At 35.5% G+C, this 25134-nt stretch overlaps 1 pseudogene; it reads left to right on the top strand.

The window, feature by feature from the left end:
• Positions 1-252: 252 nt before the first annotated feature.
• On the top strand, positions 253-16996 carry LOC140954297 (uncharacterized; annotated as a pseudogene).
• Positions 16997-25134: the final 8138 nt, after the last annotated feature.

Here is a 25134-nt window from a genome sequence, read left to right as displayed (position 1 = left end):
TCATTAATTTCTTCATCTTCTTCTTCTTTATTCTTGTTGTTGTTATTATTATTATTATTATTATTATTACATGTTCATAAACTCAGTATATAGGCTGGAAACCTGTGACCCGATCTTTTAGATCATTCTCGGGTATAACAACGCAACGTACTGAGTATTATTATTATTATTACTACTATTACTAATACTACTATTGTTATTATTATCGTTATTATTGTTATTGTTGCGTTGTTATTTATAATTTATACAATTAACCTCTATGTGGTTCGACCCCGGTCTTGCCGGGTTATTTATTACTTCGACACTCCTGCACTTGGGAGAAGACATCAAGCTTTTGGTCGTGTCAAGTTTTTGGCGCCGTTGCCGGGGAGGTAAATTCTTGTATAAATTATAATATTTAATTTATTTTTCTCTTTTCACTTTTCATTTTATCTAACTTTTGTTTTCTTTGTTTTGTTTTGTTTCTTTTTCTTCTATTTTCTTTTCTTCCTTTTATTCTCTTTTTACACGTGCATGCGAGTTTGGTCACATATATTAAGTGGTCGACTTTGTAGGGTATCCTCATCATTTTCAGAAAATATGGCCGAAGAAGATAATCAATCGCTTCATAATGAGAATAATGGGAATAACCGTATGAGAACACTTAGAGACCACATGAATCCCACAAGAACAAGTGCACCCTCATGCATAGTTTTCCCTCCTGATGCATCTCATTTTAATTTTAAGCCAGGCATTATTCAACTTTTTACCATCTTTTCATGGCTTAGACTTAGAAAAATCCATACTTGCATTTAAGGGAATTTGAGGAGGTCTGTAATACATATAATGACTCAAATTGTAGCATGAACACCATTCGATTAAAGCTTTTTCCTTTTTCATTAAAAGATAAAACTAAAACATGGCTACAAAATTTGAGACCGGGATCCATTCGTGCTTGGGATGAAATGCAACAACAATTTTTAAAGAAGTTTTTTCCATCTCACAGAACAAACTCTTTCAAAAGACAAATCATCACTTTCACTCAAAAACCAGGAGAAACATTTTATCAATGTTGGGATAGGTATCGAGATTTGCTTAATACTTGCCCGCATCATGGTTTTGAAACATGGAGATTGGTTTCACATTTTTATGAAGGTTTAACACCTAGAGATAGACAAATGGTTGAATTGATGTGCAATGGAACTTTCGAAGATAAAGACCCTAATGAAGCAATGGAGTACCTAGACTTGCTAGCCAAAAATGCTCAAAATTGGGACACCACAGGTACTTATGAGGCACCAAGTAAAACTCAACCTCATACATCTAGTGGAGGTATGCACAACCTTAGGGAAGATCATGACCTCCAAGCCAAGTTTGCATCTTTAGCTAGAAAAGTCGAAGCACTTGAATTGAAAAAGAGTGGTCAATTAAAATCTGTTCAAGACATTGTGTGTCAAATCTGTGAAACCAATGAACATTCAACAAATGATTGTCCAACTTTGCCTTCTTTTAAGGAATGCCTCCATGAACAAGCCCATGCTTTAAACAGTTTCCAAAGACCCAACCATAACCCATACTCATAAACATACAACCCTGGTTGGAGAAATCACCCAAATTTCAGTTGGAAGAGTGATAGAAACAATGCACAAACTTCACAGCCACCGTTTCAAGCACATCATAATTTTTCAAAATTCTCATGGATATGCACCTCCTTATGCTCCACCTCCTAGAAGAAATTTTGAGGAAACATTGCATGCATTCATTGAAAAGCAGGAGACAATCAACACTCAACTTGCTCAAAGCATGACAGATTTTTAAAGATGCTCTTGCAAAATTGACATCTGCTCTCAGTTTCCAAGAGAAAGGTAAGTTTCCATCTCAACCACAACAAAATCCAAAGGGGCAATACAATGCAAATACAAGTGGTTCTGGAAGCCAACACATGGATCAAGTCAAATCAGTCATCACTCTTCGTAGTGGTAAGGTTATTGAAAAACCCATTCTTGAACCTTGTGAGAAAGATGATGAGTCTATCTCTAAGGGTAAGGAAGGGGTTGAACCTGAACATTGCAAAGAAAAGATTGATTCCCCGCCAGCACTTCCATTTCCTCATGCCATGACCAAACAAAGGAAAGTCAATCACAACTCTGAAATCTTTGAAATTTTCAAACAGGTAAGGATCAATATACCTTTGTTGGATGCTATTAAACAGGTCCCTTCCTATGCTAAATTTTTGAAAGATTTGTGCACTGTGAAGAGAAAACTGAATGTGAAAAAGAAAGCCTTTTTAGCCGAACAAGTAAGTGCCATTCTTCAGAACAATAATGCTTTGAAATATAAAGACCCTAGTTGTCCTACAATTTCTTGCTTTATTGGAGAACATAAAATTGAAAGAGCCTTACTTGATCTTGGAGCTAGTGTGAATTTACTTCCATATTCAGTCTTTCAAAGTCTCAATCTAGGTGAGTTAAAACCAACCTGTGTAACTCTTTTACTTGCCAATAGATCTGTAAAGTGCCTAGAGGAATAGTTGAGGATGTGTTAGTACAAGTTGATAAATTCATTTACCCTGTAGATTTTGTTGTCTTGGATACACAACCTGTTGAGGCATGTAATTCAATTCCTGTCATTTTAGGACGTCCATTTCTTACCACTTCTAATGAATTGATTAATTGTAGGAATGGACTGATGAAGCTATCATTTGGAAACATGACATTGGAGATGAATATTTTCAACATTTACAAGCAACCTGGAGATGATAATGATTTACAGGAACTGGACTTTATTGAAAAATTAGTTCATGATCAGTTTCAAACCACTTCTATTGAAACTGAGATTGATGAATCTGATGATTTTCAAATGGTCTACTTTCAGGAAGAATCAAAGGCACGCAATTGGAGGCCACAAATTGAAGAATTGCCACCACGATCAATTGAGCCCATACCTTCAAGTGTTCAACCACCAAAACTTGAATTGAAGCCGTTACCATTTAATCTCAAATACTCATTTTTGGGAGAAAATGAAACTTTTCCGGTAATAATCTCTTCCAAACTTAATGCACATCAAGAAGGTAAGTTATTACAGACTCTGAAAATGCACAAAAATGCATTAGGATGGACCATAGCTGACATAAAAGGAATTAGCCCTTTGATTTGCACACACAGGATTTATTTGGAGGAAAATGCTAAACCCTCTAGAGAAATGCAACGAAGGATTAATCCTAATATGAAAGAAGTAGTGAAAAATGAAGTCATTAAGCTTCTAGATAATGGAATCATTTATCCTATTTCTGACAGCAAATGGGTAAGTCCTACACAAGTTGTACCCAAAAAGTCTGGAGTCACTGTGATAACAAATGAGAAAAATGAGTTAATTCCAACGAGGACTGTTACTGGTTGGCGTATGTGCATTGACTATAGGAAACTTAATTCAATGACTAGAAAAGATCATTTCCCTTTACCTTTCATGGATCAAATCCTAGAAAGAGTTGCAGGTCATGAATTTTATTGTTTCCTAGATGGCTATTCAGGTTACAATCAAATTGAAATTGCATTGGAAGATCAAGAGAAGACTACTTTCACATGTCCATTTGGTACTTTTGCATATCGAAGGATGCCTTTTGGATTATGTAATGTACCAGCCACGTTTGAAAGATGCATGCTTAGCATATTCAGTGATATGGTTGAACATTTTCTTGAGATTTTTATGGATGATTTTTTTATTTTTGGTGATTCATTTGATGATTGTTTGACTAACTTAGAAAAGGTTTAGAGCAGATGTGAAGAGAAGAATCTTGTACTGAATTGGGAAAAATGTCACTTTATGGTAACAAACGGCATTGTACTTGGTCACATTGTTTCATCAAAAGGAATTGAGGTTGACAAATCTAAAATCGAGTTAATTGCCAACTTACCAACACCAAAATCTGTTAAGGATGTTAGATCATTCTTAGGACATGCTGGTTTTTACAGAAGGTTCATCAAAGATTTTAGTGTAATATCTAAGCCCTTGAGTAACCTTCTAACAAAGGATAATATTTTTGAATGGACTGAACATTGTGAAGAAGCCTTTGTTAAACTTAAAAACTTGCTTACTTATGCTCCTGTCATTCAACCTCCTGATTGGTCATTACCTTTTGAAATAATGTGTGACGCTAGTGATTATGCCGTGGGTGCTGTCTTGGGACAAAGAAAAGATAAGAAACCTTATGTGATTTACTATGCAAGTAAAACTTTAAATAGTGCTCAAATGAATTACACCACCACTGAAAAAGAATTACTTGCAGTAGTATTTGCTTGTGATAAATTCAGATCTTATCTTGTTGGCTCACCTGTTGTTGTTTTTTAATGATCATACAGCATTGAAATATCTTCTTTCTAAAAAAAGATTCTAAGGCTAGATTGGTGCGGTGGATTTTGTTACTTCAAGAATTTGATATCACAATCAAAGACAAGAAAGGCACCGAAAATGTTGTTGCAGATCATTTGTCAAGATTGACAACAGATTCGAAATCTAACATCACACCAATCGATGACTACTTTCCCGATGAATCTTTACTTTCTGTTTCTACGATGCCTTGGTTTGCTAATATTGTTAATTTTCTTGTTTCATGACAATTGCCAGCTCATTGGAGTACCCAAGACAAAAGAAAGTTCTTGAACGAAGTGAAGAACTTTTATTGGGATGACCCGTATTTGTTCAAATATTGTCCTGATCAAATATTTCGAAGATGCATTCCTGACAATGAGGTAATTAGTGTTATTAAATTTTGTTATTCTGAGGCATGTGGGGGTCATTTCTCATCAAGAAAGACAACTGCAAAAATCTTACAAAGTGGATTTTATTGGCCCACCATTATTATTATTATTATCTGTTCATAAACTCAGTATATAAGCTGGAAACCTGTGACCCGATCTTTTAGATCATTCTCAGGTATAACAACGCCACGTACTGAGTATTATTATTATTATTACTATTACTAGTACTACTATTGTTATTATTATCGTTATTATTGTTATTGTTGCGTTGTTATTTATAATTTATACAATTAACCTCTCTGTGGTTCGACCCCGGTCTTGCCGGGTTATTTATTACTTCGACACTCCTGCACTTGGGAGAAGACATCAAGCTTTTCGTTCGTGTCACATGTTTAAATATATCTAGAGTTACATAACTCCATTTCAATTGAGATTGGTCCGGTAGGAAAACAAAGACACGAGGATACAAATCTATTTAGGAGGGAGAAATAGTTCTGCCTCTAAGATAGTTAAAATTTCTCATCAACAAACATTTGGACTGTTACAATCCAACTGTTACTGCCTTTATGTTGAATTATTACTGTCCGACCTCTCCTCAGATTTTTAATTATATCTAAATTTATAGAACTTCATTTAAAGGGAGATTGGACTCGGTGGAAATGTAATACACATGGCTACAAGTTCTCTACAAGAAGGAGAATCCAGTTCTTCCTCTAAGACCGTCAAAATTGCTCAGTAAGAAACATTTGGACTATTACTGTCGAACTGTTACTGTTTAGATATTGAGCTCATACTTTCCATTCTCTCCTTAAATTTTAACGATATCTAGAGTTATAGAACTCAATTTCAAGTGTGATTGGTCCCATTGGAAAGCTAGGACACGAGGCTACAAATTCTCTAAAGAAAGGAGAACCATGTTTTGTCTCTAAGATTGTAAAAATTTCTCATCACCAAACATTTGGATTGTTGTTGTCTAGATATGGAACTGTCACTGTCCAACCTCTCCTCACATGTTTAAATATATCTAGAGTTATAGAACTATGTTTCAAGCAAAATTATTCTCGGTTGAAATCTAAGACATGAGGCTGCAAGTTCTCTAAAAGGATGAGAATCTAGTTTTAGCTCTAAGACCATCAAAATTTCTGATCAACAAACATTTGGACTGTTACTATCGAACTGTTACTGTCTCGATCTTGAACTGTTACTGTCCGACCTCTCCTCGGATTTTTCACTATATCTAAAGTTATAGAACTTCGTTTCAAGCGAGATTGGTCTCGGTGGAAATCTAAGACACGAGGCAGCAAGTTCTCTAAAGGAAGGAGGAGAGCCTAGTTCTGTCTCTAAGACTGTCAAAATTTCTCATCAACAAACATTTGGATTGTTATTATCCAGCTCTTATTTTGTCAATATTGAATTTTTACTGTCCGACCTCTCCTAAGATTTTTAACTATATCTGAAGTTATAGAACTTTGTTTCAAGCGAGATTGGTCTCGGTGGAAGTCTAAGACACAAGGCTGTGAGTTCTCTAAACGAAGGAGAATCTAGTTCTTCATCTAAGACTGTCAAAATTGCTCAGTAAGAAACATTTGGATTGTTATTGTCGAACTGTTATTGTCTAGATATTGAACTCATACTTTCCTTTCTCTCTTCAAATTTTTAACTATATCTACAGTTATATAACTCAATTTCAAGCGAGACTGGTCGTGGTGGAAATCTACGACCCGAGCCAGCAAGTTCTCTAAAGCAAGGAGGAGAAACCAGTTCGATCTCTAAGATAGTCAAAATTGCTCATCAACAAACATTTGGATTGTTCTTGACTAGATATTGAACTATCACTATCCGACCTCTCCTCACATGTTTAAATATATATAGAGTTATAGAATTGCGTTTCAAGCAAGATTGGTCTCAGAAGGAAAACAAAGACACGAGGCTGCAAGTTCTCTAGAGGAAGGAGGAGAATCCAGTTCTTGCTGTAAGACCGTCAAAATTTCTCATCAACTAACATTTGGATTCTTACTATCCAATTGTTACTGTCTCGATATTGAACTGTTACTGTCTGACCTCTCCTCAGATTTTTAGCTATATCTGAAGTTATAGAACTTAGTTTCGAGGGAGATTGGTCTCACTGGAAATCTAAGACACGAGGCTGCAAGTTCTCTAAAGGAAGGAGAATCCAGTTCTTCCTCTAAGACCATTAAAATTGCTCAGTAAGAAACATTTGGACTATTACTATCGAACTATTACTGTCTAGACATTGAACTGTTACTTTCCAACCTCACCTCAAATTTTTAACTCTATTTAGAGTTATAGAACTCCATTTCATGTGCGACTGGTCCAATTGGAAAGCTAGGACACGAGGCTACAAGTTCTCTGAAGGAAGGAGAATCCAATTCTGTCTCTAAGATTGTCAAAATTGCTCATCAACAAACATTTGGATTGTTATTGTCTAGATATTGAACTGTCACTATCCGACCTCTCCTCACATGTTTAAATATATCTAGAGTTATAGAACTGCGTTTCAAGTGAGATTGGTCGCGGGGGAAATGTAAGACACGAGGCTGCAAGCTCTTTAAAGGAAGGAGGAGAATCCAGTTCTGACTTTAAGACCGTCAAAATTTTTCATCAATAAACATTTGGACGGTTACTATCCAACTATTACTTTCTCGACTGTTACTCTCCAACCTCTCCTCGAATTTTTAAATATTTCTAAAGTCATAGAATTGAGTTTCAAGTGAGACTGGTCTCGGTACAAATCTAAGACATGAGGCTGCGAGTTCTCTAAAGAAAGGAGAATCCAGTTCTTCCTCTAAGACCGTCAAAATTGCTTAGTAAGAAACATTTGGACTGTTACTGTCTAGATATTGAACTCATAATTTCTATCCTCTCCTTAAATTTTTAACTATATCTTGAGTTATAGAACTCAATTTCAAGTGCGATTGGTCCCCTTGGAAAACTAGCACATGAGGCTCCAAGTTCTCTGAAGGAAGGAGAACCCAGTTATGTCTCTAAGATAATCAAAATAGCTCTTCAACAAACATTTGGATTGTTGTTGTCTAGATATTGAACTGTCACTGTCCGACCTCTCCTCACATGTTTAAATATATCTAGAGTTATAGGAATGCGTTTCAAGCGAGATTGGTCTTGGTGGAAATGTAAGACACGAGGCTACAAGTTCTCTAAAGGAAGGGGGAGAATCCAGTTCTTGCTCTAAGACCGTCGAAATTCTCATGAACAAACATTTGGACTATTACTATCCAACTGTTACTATCTTGATATTGAACTGTTACTGTTCGATCTCTCCTCGAATTTTTAAATATTTCTAAAGTTATAGAACTTCATTTCAAGCGAGATTAGTCTCAGTGGAAATCTAAGAGATGAGGTAGCAAGTTCTCTAAAGGAAGGAGGAGAATCAAGTTCTAGCTCTAAGACCTTCAAAATTTCTCTTTAACAAACATTTGGATTGTTACAATCCAACTGTTACTGTCTCGATATTGAATTGTTACTATCCGACCTCTCCTCGGATTTTTAAATATATCTAAAGTTATAGAACTTGGTTTCGAGTGAGATTGGTCTCGGTGCAAATCTAAGACACGAGGCTGCAAGTTCTTTAAAGGAAGAAGAAGCCAATTCTTCCTCTAAGATCATTAAAATTGCTTAGTAAGAAACATATGGACTATTATTGTCAAATTGTTACAGTTACTTTCCGACCTTTACTCGAATTTTTAACTATATCAAGAGTTATAAAACTCAATTTCAAGTGCAATTGGTCCAGTTGGAAAGCTAGGACACGAGGCTGCAAGTTCTTTAAAGGAAGGAGAATCCAGTTCTATCTCTAAGATTGTCAAAATTGCTCATCAACAAACATGTGGATTCTTATTGTCTCATATTGAACTGTCATTGTCCAACCTCTCCTCACATGTTTAAATATATCTAGAGTTATAGAACTCCGTTTGAAGCGAGATTGGTCTCGACGGAAATCTAAGACATGAAGCTGTAAGTTCTTTAAAGGAAGGAGGAGAATCCAGTTCTTACTGTAAGACTGTCAAAATTTCTCATCAACAAACATTTGGACTGTTACTGTCTCGATATTGAACTGTTATTGTCCACCCTCTCCTAAGATATTTAACTATATCTGAAGTTACAGAACTTCATTTCAAGCGAGATTGGTCTCAGTGGAAATCTAAGACAAGAGGTTGCGAGCTCTCTAAAGGAAGGAGAATCCAGTTCTTCCTCTAAGACCGTCAAAATTGCTCAGTAAGAAACATTTGGACTCTTACTGTCTAGTTATTGAATTCATACTTTCATCCTCTCCTTAAATTTTTAACTCTATCTAGAGTTATAGAACTCAATTTCATGTGCGATTGGTCCCCTTGGAAAACTAGGACACGAGGCTAAATGTTCTCTGAAGGAAGGAGAACCCATTTATGTCTCTAAGATAGTCAAAATTGCTCTTCATCAATATATGGATTGTTGTTGTTTAGTTATTGAACTGTCACTGTCCGACCTCTCCTCATATGTTTGAATATATCTAGAGTTATAGAACAACGTTTCAAGCGAGATTGGTCTTAGTGGAAATCTAAGACACGAGGCTGCAAGGTCTCTAAAAGAAAGAGGAGAATCCAGTTCTTGTTGTAAGACCGTCAAAATTTCTCATCAACAAACATTTGGACTATTACTATCCAACTGTTACTGTCTCGATATTGAACTGTTATTGTCCGATCTCTCCTCGGATTTTTAAATATTTCTAAAGTTATAGAACTTCATTTCAAGTGAGATTGGTCTCGGTGGAAATCTAAGACACGAGGGTGCAAGTTCTCTAAAGGAAGGAGGATAATCTAGTTCTAGCTCTAAGACCGTCAAAATTTCTCTTCAACAAACATTTTGACTGTTACAATCCAACTGTTACTGTCTCGATATTGAACTGTTAGAATCTGACCTCTCCTTGAATTTTTAACTATTTCAAAAATTATAGAACTTCGTTTCAAGCGAGATTAGTCTCGGTGGAAATCTAAGACACTAGGCTACAAGTTCTTTAAAGGAAGCATGAGAATCCAGTTCTTCCTCTAAGACAATCAAAATTTCTCATCAACAAACATTTGGACTGTTACAATCCAACTATTACTTTCTCAATATTGAACTGTATCTGTGTGACGTCTCCTCAGATTTTTAACTATATCTAAAGTTAGAGAACTTCATTTTGAAGCGAGATTGGTCTCGTTGGAAATCTAAGACACGAGGTTGCAAGTTCTCCAAAGGAAGGAGAAGCCAGTTTTTCCTTTAAGACCGTCAAAATTGCTCAGTAAGAAACATGTGGACTGTCACTGTTGAACTATTATTGTCTAGATATTGTACTGTTAATTTCTGACCTCTCCTTAAATTTTTAACTATATCTAGAGTTATAGAACTCAATTTCAAGTGCGATTAATCCAGTTGGAATGTTAGAACACGAGGCTCCAAGTTCTCTGAAGGAAGGAGAACCGAATTCTGTCTCTAAGATTGTCAAAATTGCTCATCAACAAACATTTGGATTGTTACAATCTAACTGTTACTGTCTCGATATTGAACTGCTACTATTCGACCTCTTTTCAGATTTTTAAGTATATCTAAAGTTATAGCACTTTGTTTCAAGCGAGATTGGTCTCTTTGGAAATCTACGACACGAGGTTGCAAGTCTCGAAAGGAAGGAGGAGAATCCCTTTCTTGTTGTAAGGCCGTCAAAATTTCTCATCAACAAACATTTGGACTGTTACTATCCAGCTGTTACTGTCTCCATATTGAACTGTTACTGTCCGACCTCTCCACGGATTTTTAAGTATATCAAAAGTTATAGAACTTCGTTTCAAGCGAGTTTCGTCTCTTTGGAAATCTACGACACGAGGCTGCAAGTTCTCTAAAGGAAGGAGGAGAATCCAATTCTTGTTGTAAGACCGTCAAAATTTCTCATCAACAAACATTTGGACTATTACTATCTCGATAATGAACTGTTACTGTCCGACCTCTCCTCAAATTTTTCACTATATTTGAAGTTATAGAACTTCGTTACAAGCGAGATTGGTTTCGGTGGAAATCTAAGATACGAGGCTGGAAGTTCTCTAAAGGAAGGAGGAGAATCCATTTCTTCCTCTCAGACCGTGAAAATTTCTCATCAACAAACATTTGGACTGTTACTATCCAATTGTTACTGTTCGACCTCTCCTTGAATTTTTAAATATTTCTAAAGTTATAGAACTTCATTTCAAGCGAGATTGGTCTCGGTCGAAATCTAAGACATAAGGTTGTTTGCTCTCTAAAGGAAGGCAGAAAATCCACTTCTAGCTCTAAGACCGTCAAAATTTCTCATCAACAAACATTTAGACTGTTACAATCTAACTATTACTATCTCGATATTGAACTGTTACTGTCCGACCTCTCCTCAGATTTTTAAGTATATCTAAAGTTATAGAACTTCATTTGGACTGTTACTATCCAACTGTTATTGTGTCGATATTGAACAATTACTGTCCGACGTCTCCCCAAATTTTTAAATATTTCTAAAGTTATAGACCTTCATTTCAAGCGAGATTGGTCTCTTTGGAAATCTACGACACAAGGCTACAAGTTCTTAAAAGGAAGGAGGAGAATCCCATTCTGGTTGTAAGACCGTCAAAATTTCTCATCAACAAACATTTGGACTGTTACTATCCAACTGTTATTATGTCGATATTGAATTTTTACTGTCCGACCTCTCCTGGAATTTTTAAGTATATCCAAAGTTATAGAACTTCATTTCAAGCGAGATTCGTCTCTTTGGAAATCTAAAACATGAGGCTGCAAACTCTCTGAAGGAAGGAGGAAAATCCCATTCTTGTTGTAAGACTGTCAAAATTTCTCATCAACAAACATTTAGACTGTTACTATCCAATTGTTACTATCTCGATATTGAGCTGTTACAATTCGACCTCCCCTCGGATTTTTCACTATATCTGAAGTTATAGAACTTTGTTTCAAGTGAGATTGGTCTCGATGGAAATCTAAGACACGAGGCTGCATGTTCTCTAAAGGAAGGAGGAGAATCTAGTTCTAGCTCTAAGACCATCAAAATTTCTCATCAACAAACATTTGGACTGTTACTATCCACCTCTTACTATCTCGATATTGAACTGTTACTGTCCGACCTCTCTTCGGATTTTTAACTATATCTAAAGTTATAGAACTTCATTTCAAGCAAGATTGGTCTCGGTGCAAATCAAAGACACGACATTTCTAGTTCTTTAAAGGAAGAAGAAGCCAATTCTTCTTCTAAGACCGTTAAAATTGCTCAGTAAGAAACATGTGGATTGTTACTGTCGAACTGTTACAGTCTAGATATTGAACTGTTACTTTCCGACCTCTACTAAATTTTTTAACTATATCTATAGTTATAGAACTCAATTTCATGTGCGATTGGTCCAGTTGGAAAGCTAGGACACGAGGCTGCAAGTTCTTTCAAGGAAGTAGAACCCAGTTCTATCTCCAAGATTGTCAAAATTGCTCGTCAACAAACATGTTGATTGTTATTGTCTCATATTGAACTGTCACTGTCCAACCTCTACTCACATGTTTAAATATATCTATAGTTATAGAACTCTGTTTGAAGCGAGATTGGTCTCGGCGAAAATCTAAGACACGAGGCTGCAAGTTCTCTAAAGGAAGGAGGAGAATCCAGCTCTTGTTGTAAGACTGTCAAAATTTCTCATCAACAAACATTTGGACTGTTACTATTCAACTGTTACTATCTCGATATTAAACTGTTACTGTCTGACCTCTCCTAAGATTTTTAACTATATTTGAAGTTATAGAACTTCATTTCAAGCAAGATTTGTCTCGGTGGAAATCTAAGACACGAGCCTGCGAGTTCTCTAAAGGAAGGAGAATCCAATTCTTCCTCTAAGACCATCAAAATTGCTTAGTAAGAAACATTTGGACTCCTATTGTCTAGATATTGAACTCATACTTTTCGTCCTCTCCTCAAAATTTTTAACTATATCTAGAGTTATAGAACTCAATTTCAAGTGTAATTGGTCCCATTGGAAAGCTAGGACACGAGGCTACAAGTTCTCTGAAGGAAGGAGAACCCATTTATGTCTCTAAGATAGTCAAAATTGAACTGTCACTGTCCGACCTCTCCTCACATGTTTTAATATATCTAGAGTTATAGAACTGCGTTTCAAGCGAGATTTGTCTCGGTGGAAATCTAAGACACGGGGCTGCATGTTCTCTAAAGGAAGGAGGAGAATCCAGTTCTAGCTCTAAGACCGTCCACATTTCTCATCAACAAACATTTGGAATGTTACAATCCAGCTATTACTGTATAGATATTGAATTGTTACTGTTCGACCTCTCCTTGAATTTTTAAATATTTCTAAAGTTATAGAACTTCATTTCAAGCGAGATTGGTCTTGGTGGAAATCTAAGAGACGAGGCAACAAGTTCTCTAAAGGAAGGAGGAGAATCAAGTTCTAGCTCTAAGACTGTCAAAATTTCTCGTCAACAAACATTTGGACTGTTACAATCCAACTGTTACTGTCTTGATATTGAACTATTACTGTCCGACCTCTCTTCGGATTTTTAACTATATTTAAAGTTATAGAACTTCATTTCAAGCAAGATTGGTCTCGCTGCAAATCAAAGACATGACGTTGCTAGTTCTTTAAAGGAAGAAGAAGCCAATTCTTCTTCTAAGATCGTTAAAATTGCTTAGTAAGAAACATGTGGATTGTTACTGTCGAACTGTTACAGTCTAGATATTGAACTGTTACTTTCTGACCTCTACTAAATTTTTTAACTATATCTATAGTTATAGAACTCAATTTCAAGTGCGATTGGTCCAGTTGGAAAGCTAGGACACGAGGCTGCAAGTTCTTTCAAGGAAGGAGAACCCAGTTCTATCTCCAAGATTGTCAAAATTGCTCATCAACAAACATGTAGATTGTTATTGTCTCATATTGAACTGTCACTGTCCGACCTCTACTCACATGTTTAAATATATCTATAGTTATAGAACTCCGTTTGAAGCGAGATTGGTCTCGGCGGAAATCTAAGACACGAGGCTGCAAGTTCTCTAAAGGAAGGAGGAGAATCCAGTTCTTGCTGTAAGACTGTCAAAATTTCTCATCAACAAACATTTGGACTGTTACTATTCAACTGTTACTATCTCGATATTAAACTGTTACTGTCTGACCTCTCTTAAGATTTTTAACTATATTTGAAGTTACAGAACTTCATTTCAAGCAAGATTGCTCTCGGTGGAAATCTAAGACACGAGGCTGCGAGTTCTCTAAAGGAAGGAGAATCCAATTCTTCCTCTAAGACCATCAAAATTGCTTAGCAAGAAACATTTGGACTATTACTGTCTAGATATTGAACTCATACTTTTCGTCCTCTCCTCAAAATTTTTAACTATATCTAGAGTTATAGATCTCAATTTCAAGTGTAATTGGTCCCATTGGAAAGCTAGGACACGAGGCTACAAGTTCTCTGAAGGAAGGTGAATCCATTTATGTCTCTAAGATATTCAAAATTAATCTTCATCAAGTATTTGGATTGTTGTTGTCTAGATATTGAACTGTCACTGTCCGACCTCTCCTCACTTGTTTTAATATATCTAGAGTTATAGAACTGCGTTTCAAGCGAGATTTGTCTCGATGGAAATCTAAGACACGAGGCTGCATGTTCTCTAAAGGAAGGAGGAGAATCCAGTTCTAGCTCTAAGACCGTCCACATTTCTCATCAATAAACATTTGGAATGTTACAATCCAGCTATTACTGTATAGATATTGAATTGTTACTGTTCGACCTCTCCTTGAATTTTTAAATATTTCTAAAGTTATAGAACTTCATTTCAAGCGAGATTTGTCTCGGTGGAAATCTAAGACGCAAGGCTACATGCTCTCTAAAGGAAGGCAGAAAATCCAATTTTAGCTCTAAGACCGTCAAAATTTCTCATCAACAAACATTTAGACTATTACTATCCAACTGTTACTGACTAGATATTGAACTGTTACTGTCCGACCTCTTCTCAGTTTTTTAACTATATCTAAAGTTATAGAACTTTGTTTTAAGCGAGATTGGTCTCGGTGGAAATCTAAGACACGAGGCTGCATGTTCTCTAAAGGAAGGCGGAGTTCTTCCTCTAAGACCATCAAAATTTCTCATCAATAAACATTTGGATTGTTACTATCCAACTGTTACTGTCTCGATATTGAACTTTTACTGTTTGACCTCTCCTTGAATTTTTAAATATTTCTAAAGTTATAGAACTTCGTTTCAAGCGAGATTGGTCTCGGTGGATATCTAAGACACGAGGCTGCAAGTTCACTAAAGGAAGGCGGAGAATCGAGTTCTTCCTTTGAGACCGTCAAAATTTCTCATCAACAAACATTTGGACTGTTACTATCCAACTGTTACTGTCTCGATATTGAACTGTTACTGTCCGACCTCTACTTGAATTTTTAAATATTTCTAAAGTTATAGAATTGCATTCCAAGCGAGATTGGTCTCTGTGCAAATCTAACACACGAGGCAGCAAGTTCTCTAAAGGAAGACGAAGCCAGTTCTTCCTCTAAGACCGTCAAAATTGCTCATCAACAAACTTATGGATTGTTATTGTCTAGTTATTGAATTGTCACTGTCCGACCTCTCCTCACATGTTTAAAAATATCTAGAGTTATAGAACTACGTTTCAAGCGAGACTAGTCTCAGTGGAAATCTAAGACACGAGGCTTCAAGTTCTCTAAAGGAAGGCGAAGAATCCAGTTCTTGCTATAAGACTATCAAAATTTCTCATCAACAAACATTTGGACTGTTACTATCCAATTGTTACTGTCTCGATATTGAATTGTTACTGTCCGACCTCTTCTCAGTTTTTTAACTATATTTGAAGTTATAGAACTTCGTTTCAAGCGAGATTGGTCTCGGTGGAAATCTAAGACACGAGGCTGCGAGTTCTCTAAAGAAAGGAGAATACAGTTCTTCCTCTAAGAGCGTTAAAATTGCTCAGTAAGAAACATTTGGACTATTACTGTTGAACTGTTACTAGTCTATGGAAAACCTTGTCACTTGCCTGTTGAAATTGAATATAAAGCTTATTGGGCTATTAAAGCTTTCAATTCAAACCTTGATAATGCTAGTCAGCTGCGAAAATTGCAAATAAATGGGCTTGAGGAAATAAGAAATGATGAATATGACAATTCAAGAATTCATAAAGCAAGAATCAAAGACTTTCATGACAAGAAAATATTAAGAAAAACATTCAAAGTTGGTCAAAAAGTCTTCCTTTATAATTCTCGACTCCATTTATTTCCTGGAAAACTAAGATCAGGATGGAGCGGTCCTTTTATTGTGAAACATGTGTATTCATATGGGGACTGTGATATCGAGAATCCAAAGAATGACAATGTTTTCAAGGTAAATGGGCATCGTTTGAAAGTTTATTTTGACAATTTTTCAGTTGAAAATGACTCTATTGAATTGAGTGATCCTGTATATAAAGATTGATTCTTTTTCTCACATTGTTTTGTGTTTTGTTTTGGTTTTTCTAGTCTCTTTCTCACCCCGGTCAAATGGCGGATAACGGTACTCCGTGACTTAAATCGGTTCTTTAAGTTTCCCATCATAACTCATATTTGTATATATTTGTACAATTCTTTGCTCTTTCTCCCTTCTTTGAATCTCTTCTCCAATTATTTTTTGAAAATGGACACCACTCTTGAAAAATTGAAAAGGTATTTTCCCGTTTTGCCTTCAAATGCGATTACAAAAATTTACCGTGCTAGGTGTTCAAGTTGAGGTTGTTAATGAATTATAGAATTCCTGAAGATATTCACTGGCTAATTGAAGCAAAGGTCCGATTATCAGGTGAGTCCCCCAATTCTTTCATTTCACACATGTCTGGATTAGGTAAAAGCACTTTTGCAAAGAAACGTCATGCAAAACGACTGAAAGTCTGTCATAGATGTGCTAGATGGACTTGTAATGCGACATGTCGTTCTTTAGGAATGGTATCTGTAAACCGTGAAGATAAAATACAATTCATTAAGGATGACCTAAGTAAGGGGTCTTTAGATAATCTTTTGTTGACCCTTGAGACGCATCCTAGTGGAGATGTGCATCGTGCAATTCATGATTTATGGCCACAATTCCATAAAGAACATGCTTGACTTAGTCTTAGGAATCTAACTAAAAAAGACCCTGTTCACCAGTTTTTAAGAAAACTGAATGGGAAGCCTATCCCCGACCCATAGAGGGCGTTTAAGCCGTTCTTGGACGTAAAACCAAGGGAAGATGTGAGCCACAATCACAACTACCTGTACATACATGCTTTTTAAAAATAAATAAATAAAGAGAGAGTGTGAGACAACAACTGGCCTACATATAGGTGGTATGATTGCATTTTCAATTTCTCATCTATAAATTCTTCTCTTTCTTCCCTTCATTTCTACTCAACCCATACATTCATCAAATATAGAAGTGTGTAAAAATAGCAGGTTCCTCAAGTAATCACATAAGAAATATTTGTGTTTTCTGTGGATCCAGTCCTGGGAAAGAAAAGGAGTTTTTAGAATCAACAAATCATCTTCGTAAGGTACTAGCTGAGAGAAAGATTCATTTAGTGTATGGGGGAGGCAGCCTTGGGTTAATGAGGGGTGTGTCAATAGCTGCATTTTTAGGAGGAAGTCAAGTTTTGGGAGTTGTCCCCAAAGCTTTAGCAAATGAGGACATCATTGGAAAAATAATTGGAGAGGAACTACAAGTCCCCACAATGTCTGATCGAATGAATGCCATTTTTAACCATGCTGATGCCTTCATTACCTTACTAGGTGGTTTGGGCACATTAGAAGAAATCTTTCATATTTCCTCTTGGGCCCAACTGCACATTCACCATAAACCTATAGGTTTGTTAAATGTTAATGGTTTCTATGATAATTTGTTGTCTTTTCTTGATCAAGCTGTGGAACAGCAATTTCTAACATCTTCAGCACGATAAATCATAATCTTTACTGCTACTGCTGAACAATTGATTGACCAACTACAATCTTTCATCCTTGTCATTGATCCCTACATGACTCGCCTAAATTGGTCAACTAAGGAAAGCTGTAAAAAGCTTAGATTAGATTTAAGCCTTCATTTATGAAACCTTGTGTCTTTTGGTTTTATTAATAGCATATTATTTTGTTTTATTACTTCTTATATTTGTTTAAGTGTTTTTCAAGTTTGTCATTGTTCGCTGTTTCAGGTGATGTCTTCTATTCTCTATCTTTCTACCTTAGGACATTGAGAACAATGTCTCGTTTTGGTTAGAGGGAGAGGGTAGTAGTTAAAAAAAAAAACTAACTTACTAACTTTTTTTGCTATTATTAAAACCATTTGACAAAATTGTTATTAGGATGGCAGAGTAAGGAGTCAGTTTTATTAACTCTTGAGACGCATCTGAGTAAGTATCCTTATTAGGATGGCAGAGTAAGGAGGAAATTTTATTGACTCTGGAGACGCATCTTAGTAAGTATCATTACCAAGGTCTATCATAATAATAATATATAATTTGCAAAAAAAAAAAAATGATAATATTGATGATAATAAAAACGTAGATAAATTTGGTTTCGTAGCCTCCCTAACCTAAGCAATTAAGCCCAAAGGAGTGTTTTAACTCCTAATACCCTAAAGTCAACTGACTTGGGAGCTATTGGCCCAAAGCTTGTTACATGGGTTAAGGAGAAAAGCTTAAGGTAATCAAACATTGCACTATCTACGTATCAGTATCTGCAACCCGAGTTGGTAAGCTCGTAGGGGTGTCTCAACACCTAATGCCCTAAGACCAACTGGTTTGGGAGTCATTAGCCTAAAACTCGTTACATAGGTTAAAGATACATTGTGTTTTAGGTTGTATGTGTATATAAATAAATAAAAAGAAAAAAAAATCCCAACCCAAGGAAGTTAACCTTAAACATTAGAAGATAATATTGTTTTCTTCCAAAAAAAAAAAGCCTCATCATCTATGTTTTCATACATCGAGCACATAAAAAGAAGGTTTATTAATATATTGTTTAAGAAATATGAAGTAGGAATATAAATTTAATGAGAGTTTGTTTATTTGGATAAATTAATGGAAGTTGAATGATGAATGCCTTGCTTTGTGGAACTTGCAAATTGTTTTTCTATTTTAACGCTTTGATTACTAGGGACTAGTAATAAGCTAGTTGGGGTGTGTGATTAGTACTTAAAAGTGCATGTTTATCAAGGTTTTATATCATCATTTTGCACTTGAAGTATGAATAACTCCTTAACTAAAGCATGCTTTATAATAACAAGTCTGATACTATAAAATGCCATAATATATGGTAAATGTTCATCTTAAATGTAGGCCTATCACATAAATCAAAGGAAGGATTGATGAATCTTAGATGTTGGTGCAGTCCAAACTAGAACACTATTTGGTAATTGAGTCATATCTCGAGTTCTAGATGTCCAAATGATCTAAAATTTTTACACAGATTTGGTAAGACAGAGACCTACAACTTTCATGTGGACACCAAGATCTAAGAAGGCCGTTTTAAAGTCTAAATTATAGCAACAAAGGAGAAGTCCGAATCTGTCCTGCAGCCCAGACATTGTTCAGTATTTAGCCCATATCTTGAGTTCTAGAAGTCCAAATGACCTCAATTTTTTTTTTCTGGAAAGCTAAGAGAATTTCCTAGAACTTTCATGGGTACAGGTGGTTCCAGTTCTGATTTTCACCAAGTCAAGATGTGGCCACCCACTCAACAATTATTCATCAAATCAATAGTTCCAAATTTTGGCCTATAAAAGGAGGGATTTTCCATGCATTTAGGCATCTTGGTGTTCAGATCAAGATCATGCTCTTGCTCTTGTTCTTTGTATTTTGTAATGTTTAAGTTTTATTTGATGTTATATTAATCTATTGTTTATGCTTTTCATTTCCTTTCCTTTATTTGTATAATTATGTTCTTATCTTGTTTATTTATGTTTCTTTCTCTCATTATGTTTAGCTAAATATATTATGTCAAGGTGAAAAAGTTACACTAATGGTGTAAGAATAAGTATAATATAAACTCAATATGGACTTTAATGCTTAATAATAAGATATTTTATATTTATTATCTTGCTCAATTTTAATACCTTGCTTGTTAAATGGTTAATCTAGATTTGTGTTGAACAACCTTTGGTACAACAAATGCTTGACACTTTCATAGCCCAATCGTATGGTATAACCTACACCTGTGCTATGAAAGGAACTTGATTTGTTGTTAACATAAGTTATTACCATGAATACCTGATAATATTTACAAGTATTGGCATTACTTGAACAAGATAATTAATGTAATCATGTTAACAATTATAATCTAATTGGAACCTCCTTTGTGTGTGGTTTCTAGTTGCATAATAAGAGTTTATACTATACTTGTTTGAAATACCATTAGTGGATCCTCTAACCTTGACATTTGTTTTTATCATTGTTTAATCCTTACAATAATCTTCCATCTAAAAGTTCTCATTAATTTCTTCCTCTTCTCTTTTTACTACTACTACTACTACTACTACTACATTATTATTATTTACATTCTTGTTATATTTTATGTATGTTAAGTATGCTCTATGTTTGATCAAGGATCCTGACATTGTTGGTCATGCCTTGTTCATTCACATCAGAAATCTGTTTATATTATATAATATATCTCTTTGATCTTTTTATAAACTTAGTATATAGGCTAGAAACCTATGACCCGATCTTTTAGATCATTCTTAGTATAACAACGCCACGTACTGAGTATTATTATTATTACTATTAATATTATTATTACTATTACTATCATTTTTATTATTGTTGTTGTTCTTATTGTTGTATTGCTATTTATAATTTATACAATTAACCTCTTTGTGGTTCGACCCTGGTCTTGCTGGGTTATTTATTACTTCGACACTCCTGCACTTGGGAGAAGGCATCAATCTTTTATCGTGTCAACTGTCTCGATATTAAACTGTTACTGTCTGACCTGTCCTCAGATTTTTAACTATAGCTGAAGTTATAGAATTTCATTTCAAGCGAGATAGGTCTCAGTGGAAATCTAAGACACGAGGCTACGAGTTCTCTAAAGGAAGGAGAATCCAGTTCTTCCTTTAAGACCATCAAAATTGCTCAATAAGAAACATTTGGACTGTTACTGTCTAGATATTGAACTCATACTTTTCATCCTCTCCTTAAATTTTTAACTATATCTAGAGTTATAGATCTCAATTTCAAATGCGATTGGTCCCATTGGATAGCTAGTACACGAAGCTATAAGTTCCTTGAAGGAAGGAGAACCCAGTTCTTTCTCTAAGATAATCAAAATTGCTCATCAACAAACATTTGGATTGTTGTTGACTAGATATTGAACTGTCATTGTCCGACCTCTCCTCACATTTTTAAATATATCTAGAGTTATAGAACTCCGTTTCAAGCGAGATTGGTCTCCGTGGAAATCTAAGAGATGAGGCTGCAAGTTCTTTAAAGGAAGGGGGAGAATCCAGTTCCTGCTCTAAGACCATCAAAATTTCTCATCAACAAACTTTTGGACTTTTACTATCCAACTATTGTTGTCTTGATATTGAACTGTAACTGTCCAACCTCTCCTTGGATTTTTAAATATATCTAAAGTTATAGAACTGCGTTTCAAGCGAGGTTGGTCTCCGTGGAAATCTAAGACAAGAGGCTGCAAGTTCACTAAAGGAAAGGGGAGAATCTAGTTCTTGCTCTAAGACTATCAAAATTTCTCATCAACAAACATTTGGACTGTTACTATCCAACTGTTACTATCTCATTATTAAACTAATACTATGCCACTTCTCCTCAAATTTTTAACTATTTCTAAAGTTATAGAACTTCGTTTCAAGCGATATTGGTCTCCTTGGAAATCTAAGACACGAGGCTGTAAGTCCTATAATGGAAGAAGAATCCAGTTCTTCCTCTATGATTGTCAAAATTTCTCATCAACAAACATTTATATTGTTGTTGTCTAGATATGGAACTGTCACTGTCCGACCTCTCCTTAAATGTTTAAATATATCTAGAGTTACAGAACTGCGTTTCAAGCGAGATTGGTCTCGTTAGAAATCTCAGACACAAGGCTGCGAGTTCTCTAGAGGAAGGAGAATCCAGTTCTTCCTCTAAGACCATCAAAATTGCTAAGTAAGAAATATTTGGACTGTTATTGTTGAACTGTTACTGTCTAGATATTGAACTCATACTTTTTGTCCTCTCCTCACATGTTTAAATATATCTAGAGTTATAGCACTGCGTTTCAAGTGAGATTGGTCTCGGTGGAAATCTAAGACACGAGGCTGCAAGTTCTCTAAAGGAAGGGGGAGAAACTAGTTCTTGCTCTAAGACCGTCAAAATTTCTCATCAACAAACATTTGAACTGTTACTATCCAACTGTTACTTTCTCGATATTGAACTGTTACTGTCCGACCTCTCCTCGGATTTTTAAATATTTCTAAAGTTATAGAACTTCGTTTCAAGCGAGATTTGTCTCGATGGAAATATAAGACACGAGGCTGCGAGTTCTCTAAAGGAAGGAGAATATAGTTCTTCCTTTAAGACCATCAAAATTGCTTAGTAAGAAACATTTGGTTTGTTACTGTCTAGATATTGAACTCATACTTTCCGTCCTCTCCTCAAATTTTTAACTATATATAGAGTTATAGAACTCAATTTCAAGTGCGATTGGTCCCATTGGAAAGCTAGGGCACGAGGCTACAAATTCTCTAGAGGAAGGAGAACCCAGTTTTGTCTCTAAGATAGTCAAAATTGCTCTTCAACAAACATTTGGATTGTTCTTGTCTTGATATTGAACTATCATTGTCCAACCTCTCCTCACATGTTTAATTATATCTAGAGTTATAGAACTGCATTTCAAGCAAGATTGGTCTCGGTGGAAATCTAAGACATGAGACTGCAAGTTCTCCAAAGGAAGGGGGAGAATCCAGTTCTTGCTCTAAGACCATCACAATTTCTCATTAACAAACATTTGGACTGTTACTATCCAACTATTATTGTCTTGATATTGAATTGTTACTATCTGACCTCTTCTCGAATTTTTAACTATTTCTAAAGTTATAGAACTTCATTTCAAGCGAGATTGGTCTCGTTGGAAATCTAAGACACAAGGCTGAAAGTTTTCTAAAGGAAGGAGAATCCAGTTCTTCCTCTAAGATCGTCAAAATTGCTCAAAAAGAAACATTTGGGTTGTTACTGTCGAATTGTTACTGTCTAGATATTGAACTCATACTTTCCATCCTTTCCTCAAATTTTTAACTATATCTAGAGTTATAGAACTTAATTTCAAGTGCTATTGGTCCAGTAGAAAAGCTAGGACACGAGGCTACAAGTTCTCTGCAGGAAGGAGAACACAGTTTTGTCTCTAAGATTGTCAAAATTGCTCATCAACAAACATTTGGATTATTATTGTCTAGATATTGAACTGTCACTGTTCGACCTCTCCTCACATGTTTAAATATATCTAGAGTTATAGAACTGCGTTTCAAGTGAGATTGGTCTCGCTAGAAATCTAAGACACGAGGTTGCAAGTTCTCTAAAGGATGGGGGAGAATCAAGTTCTTGCTCTAAGATCGTCAAAATTTCTCATGAACAAACATTTGGACTGTTACTATCTAACTGTTACTGTCTCGATATTGAACTGTTACTGTCCGACCTCTCCTCGGATTTTTTAATATTTCTAAAGTTATAGAACTGCGTTTCAACGAGATTGGTCTCAATGGAAATCTAAGACACGAGGCTACAGGTCCTATAATGGAAGAAGAATCCGGTTCTTTCACTAAAACCGTCAAAATTTCTCATCAACAAACATTTGGACTGTCACAATCTTACTGTTATTGTCTCGATATTAAACTGTTACTGTCCGACCTCTCCTCAAATTTTTAAGTATATCTAAAGTTATAGAACTTTGTTTCAAGCGAGATTGGACTCTCTGGAAATCTAAGACACGAGGCTACAAGTTCTTTAAAGGAAGGCGGAGAATCCACTTCTTGTTGTAAGACCGTCAAAATTTCTCATCAACAAACATTTGGACTATTACTATCCAACTATTACTGTCTCAAAATTGAACTGTTATTGTCTGACCTCTCCTCAGATTTTTAACTATATCTGAAGTTATAGAACTTCGTTTCAAGCGAAATTGGTCTCGGTGGAAATCTAAGACATGAGGCTGCGAGTTCTCTAAAGGAAGGAGAATCCATTTCTTCCTCTAAGACCGTCAAAATTGCTCAATAAGAAACATTTGGACTGTTACTGTCGAATTGTTACTGTCTAGCTATTGAACTCATAGTTTCCATCCTCTCCTCAAATTTTTAACTATATCTAGAGTTATAGATCTCAATTTCAAGTGCGATTGGTCCCATTAGAAAGCTAGTACATAAGGCTACAAGTTCCCTGAAGGAAGGAGAACCCAGTTCTTTCTCTAAGATAGTCAATATTGCTTATCAACAAACATTTGGATTGTTGTTGTCTAGATATTGAATTATCACTGTCCGACCTCTCCTTACATGTTTAAATATATCTAGAGTTATAGTACTGTGTTTCAAGCAAGATTGGTCTCGGTGGAAATCTAAGACACGAGACTACAAGTTCTCTAAAGGAAGGGGGTGAATCCAGTTCTTGCTCTAAGACCATCAAAAATTCTCATCAACATACCTTTGGACTGTTACTATCCAACTGTTACTGTCTCAATATTGAACTGTAACTGTCTGACCTCTTCTTGGTTTTTTAAATATATCTAAAGTTATAGAACTGTGTTTCAAGCGAGATTGGTCTCGGTGGTAATCTAAGACACGAGGCTGCAAGTTCTTTAAAGGAAGGAGCAGAATCCAGTTCTTGCTCTAAGATCGTCAAAATTGCTCATTAAGAAACATTTGGATTGTTACTGTCAAATTGTTACTGTCTAGATATTGAACTGTTACTTTTCGACCTCTCCTTAAATTTTTAACAATATCCAAAGTTATGTTTAGCTAAATCTATTATGTCAAGGTGAAAAGGTTACACTAATGTTATAAGAATAAGTATAGTATAAACTCAACATGGACTTTAATGCTTGATACTAACATGTTTTATATATATTATATCTTGCTTGTTAAATGATTAATCTAGATTTATGTTAAACAACCCTTGGTACAATAAATGCTTGGCACTTTTATAACCCAACCGTATGGTATAACCTATACCTGTGCTATGAAAGGAACTTGATTTGTTGTTAACATAAATTATCACCATGAATACCTGATAATATTTACAAGTGTTGGCATTACTCGAATAAGATAATTAATGTAATCATGTTAACAATTATACTCTGATTGGAACCTCCTTTGT

Source organism: Populus alba, chromosome 19, assembly GCF_005239225.2.
Source record: "Populus alba chromosome 19, ASM523922v2, whole genome shotgun sequence".
Lineage (NCBI taxonomy): Eukaryota > Viridiplantae > Streptophyta > Magnoliopsida > Malpighiales > Salicaceae > Populus > Populus alba.
Note: the sequence above shows the minus strand (reverse complement) of the source record. Positions and strands in the feature narration are given on the sequence as shown.